Here is a 6,511-nt window from a genome sequence, read left to right on the forward strand (position 1 = left end):
CGATTATGCCGACTCTTCAGATGTTGGGGACACAATCGAGTATTGTGCGTCCCCCAATTACAGCTCAGAACTTTGAGTTGAAGCCGGCATTTATCCACATGTTGCAAAGAATCCAGAATTCAATGGTTTGGCCGATCCAAACAAATCACATAGAGAGCTTTCTGAGGTGTGTGATATGTCAAGATAAATGGTGTGACGGATGATGCCATCAAATTGAGAGCCTTCCCATTTTCCCCTAAAAGGGGAGAGCTAAGCAAAGTGGCTACACTGCTACCTAGAGCGCCAACTGCCATGTGGGAGGAGATGGTGGAAGCTTTTTAGCTCGTTATTTCCTCCCTATAAAATCAAAGGGCTTAGGAACGAGATCTCATCCTTTGTTCAGCTTGAATTGGAGTCTCTATTCGAGACATGGGAAAGGTTTAAGGAGCTCCTGAGGAAGTGCCCGCAACACGGATTCCCGGAGTGGATGATTGTTCAAACCTTTTACAATGGTTTAAAACCCCGAGTACAAGGCAACTCTTGGATGAGGCAGCAGGAGATACCTTAGGTAGCAAGACCCCCGATGAGGCTCGTCAGTTGTTTGAAGAAATAGGGTTAAACAGCTACCAATGGAATGTTAGGGAGAAGAAAAAGATGTCCGGTCTCTATGAGATAGATGCGGTAACTTCATTGGCGGCCCAAGTGGAAAATTTGAGGAAGAAGTTAGATCTTCTAACTTCAAATAGAGTGGCGGCCGTGACTAATTGCACCAGGTGTGGTGGAGGACATGCTCCCTCCGATCGTCTCGATCTCTATTGGTGATGTTTCTTCGGGTGGAGAATGTTGATTTTTGTAGGTAATGGCATAGACCTCAAGGAAACCCATATAGCAATTCCCTACATCCCGGGTTGGAAGAATCATCCCAATTTCTCATGGAGTAATCAAGGTCCACAAAAAGGTCATGGGGCCACCGGTTTCCAACAACAACAACAAGCCTCTCGATTGAAAAATGAGTCTCAGGTTTGGAAACCCGAATGATGGACCTAGAGAAGCACTTGGCTAGATTTGTGCAATCTGCAAATACTAGGTTTGAATCAGTCGAGGCTACACTTCACAACCACACCGCCTCTTTGCATAACCTTGAAAAATCAGTGTGGTCAAATTACGAAGTCTCTCTCGAAGGCCACATGGAAGCTTACCAAGCAACACAGAGACCAACCCTAAAGAGCATGTGAAGGCGATCACTTTGAGAAGTGGTCGTGAGGTTGAAGGTAGGTTTCCGAGTGAGAAGCCAAAAGAACACGCACCGAGGTTATACAGTGAAAGAGGGACGAGCAAAAGAGAAAGAGGTGGTACTCCCCACCTTTCAAGCCAAGAACCTTTATCCTCTAGATTGAAAAATGACCAAGGGGATGAACAAAGTACAAAAAGTTCCTCGAGTTTGTTCAAGCAACTCCCACATTAATATTCCTTTTGTTGTGGCATTGATCCAAATGCCTAAGTATGCAAGTTCTTGAAAGACTTGTCGACCAACAAAAGGAAGTTGGAGGAGAGTGCTTCAGTTGATTTAGATGCTTCATGCTCGGGCGGTATTGCAAAAAGAACATGCCGAACAAGAAGAAAGACCGAGGAAGCTTTTATTATTCCGTGTAATATTGGCAAATCTAGGTGAAGAAATGGCATTGGTGGACCTCAGGGCAAGTATTAACGTCATGCCATACACCTTCTTTCAAAAAGCTAGGCTTGGGCGAGCCTAGGCCTACTCGGATGACTTTGCAACTAGCGGATAGAACAATGCGACATCCGAGAGGCATCATTGAAGACGTGTTTGTCAAGGTGGACAAGTATATTTTTTTCCCGGTTGACTTTGTAGTGCTAGATGTCGATGAGGATGCGGATGTACCTTTGATACTTGGGAGACCGCTCTTGGGGACTTCAAAGCATTGATTGACATGGATGGCGAGAGAGCTCACCTTGAGAGTTGGAGATGACAAGCTCACATACCGCCTTGTTAAGGTCTCGACAAGGTCTCTATGCGATATCCAACAAGTGCACGGGGTTTGTCAAGTAATAATCCCGGGTGAGCGGGTCGAATCCATCGGGAGTAGGGAGTAAAGACACTTAATTCGATTCTTAGCTATGTGGAATATCAACAGTGATAAGTGTGGAAATAATTCAATTCTCAACAATAAAATCAACAAGTAAGAGAGCAAAATTAAAGAAGAGGGTAAGGCAATCGATAAAGATGTGATACTCGGATAATCGCTTCACCTAGGATAATCGCTTCAAGTGCAAGAACCCTCTATTATCCTTCCTAATCAATGCAATGGTGAGTCGTGGAAAACCTTATATACATAGTCCCAAATCTAAGGTCAACTATGCCTAACTCTATACATGTCCCCGAGGAGAAATCGAACAATCTCAACACCTCGCGACTCGCGATAGAGTTGCAATGAGCTCTAGGGATTCCAAGTGATAAATCTCTTCCCTAAATTTAGACTCTAACCCTTTGGTCCAAAGCGGAAGGTCCCCTAGCCACAATTAAGCCCCTAGATACTAAGATCACCTCAACGCTTCACCCATTGCACGCGCAGAACTAGTCCCCAGCTGAGGTTCATCTCTTAGACCATTCACTCTATTATGGCCGCAAAGAACCTCGAGGAACAGAGGTAGAATCTATCACATCGGAGGGGAAAGGGGACGCCTCCCCGTATCTCTCGACACACCCTCTCAACCCTCTCCAACCTAGTTTTTGTCTAACGCCGTGGTATGTCACTCACTCACAAGGTTACCAATAAGAACTCTCAACCCTAGTGTCACTCTAGGGAAATGTTTATACAATTACATTCATAGGTTGGAACTCACAATAAACATCAATTTATTGAAAGCATAATAAAGAAGTTCAATGAAACGAATACATCCTAGGGTTCACAATCATCCAAGTACCCACTAGGGGTTTAGCTTTCCATGGAGCTAAGTACAATCAAAGAAATAGAATGTAAAAAGCAATGAATCCATAAAGAAAACCCCCGATGGATACACCTAGATTGAAGCTCCCCCTACCAACCTTCTTCCTAATGGAATCACAATGTCAGAGCCATAGAACCTCTCCAAAACCTTGGCCAATACCCCTCGAAACCCCTAGGCGAAGCCCTCTCGCAAGTTGGGGAAAAAGATGGAGAAAAGAATATCAAAATCGGGGCCGAAATCGGCTTTTAAATAGGGTCGAATCGAGCGACTACACCGGGCGTGGATTTATACGCCGCCCATGCGGAATTTCCAAATGGGCGTGGATAATTTCCACACGCCTGTGGATTATCCTGCTTTCTAATTTCTCTCGCGACCGTGAACAAGACTCGCTACAAGATTTGCCATGTTGTTCATCTACCGCCCTCGACTCAATAACTTCCCCAATTCCCATACTTTCATCGGGGTAACGCAAAACAGTACACGCTTACGCCATGAATCACTTGCTTCTTCAATGATGTACATGTTGGTGGAGCTCTTGTTCTTATATGCATAAGTCGAATGCTCGAGTGTGACCCGCCTTTTGTGCTCCTCCAAATGGATGTGCTCACTCGAATGTGAGGAGGTTGGCACACACTCTAGCATCTCATACCTGACCTATGTCTTCGCGTTTGAACCTTAGCAAGATTTCCTCCAAAATAGGTGCATTATGATCCACATTGGCCTAACTCCTTCATACTCGGCCTCACAACCCTACCTGCATAAAAGTAACATAAAAACACACATATTAATGTAAAAACCTGAGAAAAGTAATGCTTAACATAAGGAATGAACGCATCGCATTCATATCACACAAGCACTTATCAAGGCCATGCGGCATTCTCTCGATTTCGATGATACTTTATATTTTCTAAACACTACTGATGAGATTATTGATGAATACATGCAGGAAATGTTCAATCCAAATCCGTATGAAGGTTTGTTCAACCAAGAGGAGGGACATGAAGATGTAATGATGCTTGATCGACGGAAGAAGTACCATCTACCCCCGGGATCTGAAGAAGGTGTCTCAAAAATGAAGAGGGCTAAGAGACGCCACCGGAAAAACTCCAAGGTTGTTGGAGACGTACGTGAACCCAAGAAGTTGGATGTATCATTATTAGGTTGTCCGAAACCCGATAATACACCCTCTACTCTCAAGAGACTTTGCACATCATGCTTTCAAGTCATGGATAAGAGGGCAACTTTCATTCATGAACCCCCGTGATGTAAGACAAGGTACGCTAAGCTTAGTGACGTAAAACAAGCGTTTCCTTGGGAGGCAACCCAAGTGTTTATCGCTTTTCTTATCTTTTAGTTAGGTTGTTTGCATGAATAACTTGTTAAGTGTTGGTGTCTTGATTTTTTGATGCTTGTGCTGTGATTTTCGTGTAGGCTTTGAATTTTCATGAGGAATTGGCGAAGTATGGTCGCTTTGAGCCTTTATTTCATGTTTTTCACTCGTAAATTTTTGCATAATGGGCAGTTCCAGTGTGTAAACATATTCAGAAATTCTTTCAGAGCCCCGCAGATCTAAAAGTCATCCAGAGAAAACACATCGAGCGTGGAATTTCTACACACCCGTATTTGCACTCGCGAGCTCATCCGCAGAAGGCACTGTGGACCCATGGGCCGCCTTATAAACGCACCATGCGATCACGCCACACGCCTGCGGGTAATTTCCGCGACTGACGGTGAATTCCCGCAGAGTTTGGTGAATTTTCCCGAGAGCACATAGGGGCATGGATTCCCACCGTGAGGGCTGACGATGTGAACCACGCGACGGGCCGTGATACTTCCACACGCCCGCGCGAACTCGGGCAGCGAGTCTCTCCATCCCGAGAAAGCACTGCGTGCGGATGCCCCGTGAGTTGAGTATCGTGAATGTCCACGCCTGTGGAAATTTCAGACAGCGCAGTATAACACTTGGTATTTTTCCTTGATGTCCAGAGAAGCTAGTAGGCAAGGGCGGTCGTCAGGGTCGAGGAGCACTGGGCAGGGTATTTTCCGCACGCCCTGGAGATCGCCAGTAGTAGTAAGAGTTTTTCCCGAGAGCGCCTGTAGGGCGCACCGCCCGTCAAGTTTCTCCTCGAGGCGACGGGCGTGGGTAATTTCACATGCCCGTGTTGATGCATGTAATCTCCAAGAGACGCTATTTTTTCTTTTAAAAACCTTTTGAATTATCCTCATCCCTAATCTCCAGCTGCCTGAAAACCACCTTTTGATCATCTTCTCGACTTCGATCATCGTTGTTTTTGGAGGATTTTTGTCGTGATATCGTGCCGATTCCTCTAATTTTCGCATTTATTTTATCGTAACCCATTATCCTCTTTCCTTCGCTTAATTATTGTTTTTCATACACTAAATATCTTTCATTGTGAATTTTCATTTTTACAATGCATGGTGTATGTTTAGAAAGCATCTGGACGCGTTCTAAGTTGAATTTTGAGAGTTGTCAAGCACCCGCCACGGGACTTCACGCCCCGCAGATCAACACGCAAGGCGGTAATTTCCACAAGCCCGCGGTGGAATTCTGCAATACTATTTTTCTGGAGTCGCTTGATCGCTTTTCTTCTTTTGCACTGATAGATATGGCACTCGCATGAAGAAGAATAAAAGTAAAGCATCTCGTAGTCACCCCACCCGTATTTCACTACACTTGATTTCTGAATCCCAAGCATCAAACTCGATTTGAGAGACTTTCAAAGACTTTGTACGGTTTTGGTTAGATCTTTGTTTTGTGCGATTTGCATGTGTCGGTAGGATATTCGAAGCTGGAGGACGAGCTCAAGCAATGAAATTGATGCGATGCTAGCGTGAGGGAAGCTCGGCGAGGCTATCGATCGATCGCTGAGCTTCGCTACCGCGCATCGAATATCGTGCCGAGATTTTTGTAGCCTTTTTGAGCTTCGTTGATGCATGAGATTTGACGACTCATGGATGCTATACGCTTTCGGCATTCGACATCCATTTTCCATGAGGGTCACCGAAGCTCGTCAATCTGGACGGGCATGTGGCGATATTGCTTTGTATGTATAGCGGGAGTATGGATGATTACCTAGTGGATTTCCCCAAGACGTAACTCCGCATCATGCGATAGACTGTGTGGACAGGGTGAAGAACCGGGCTACCGAAGGCCACTAGCCCGTCCCCGGACGAGCATGCATACTTACACATTATCAACAGGTCTGTCGTCAAGCCGACAACACATCCTGCCCACCAACGTGACTCTCTTTATTCCTCCATGCCCACACAGCCGATTCACTCAGTGCAATACAAGATATTCGAGGCACCGTGCAAACTCCGGAGAGTGGGTTTATATTTTCCGTCACTCACAATACGCCCATTTTGGGAATAGGTTTGAAGCTTTATACGGGTACCAGAGAATAGTCACACCACCCCTCTTGTGTTTATGACTGATGATGGGGTTGGTAAAGATGTGGGCCAGGGTCATATTCTTACCACAACTACCCAGAGACCGCCAGAGCGATGAGTTATCGAGGTCTCGCATTCCCGCACTCTCCCG

General features: G+C 45.5%; 1 non-coding gene across 1 annotated transcript; it reads right to left on the reverse strand.

The window, feature by feature from the left end:
• Positions 1 to 349: 349 nt before the first annotated feature.
• LOC120281505 lies at positions 350 to 456 on the reverse strand. The gene has a single exon (XR_005542644.1). It is a non-coding gene; the product is annotated as a small nucleolar RNA R71 (small nucleolar RNA).
• Between the last annotated feature and the right edge of the window lie 6,055 nt (positions 457 to 6,511).

This window comes from Dioscorea cayenensis, chromosome 17 (assembly GCF_009730915.1).
Source record: "Dioscorea cayenensis subsp. rotundata cultivar TDr96_F1 chromosome 17, TDr96_F1_v2_PseudoChromosome.rev07_lg8_w22 25.fasta, whole genome shotgun sequence".
Classification (NCBI taxonomy): domain Eukaryota; kingdom Viridiplantae; phylum Streptophyta; class Magnoliopsida; order Dioscoreales; family Dioscoreaceae; genus Dioscorea; species Dioscorea cayenensis.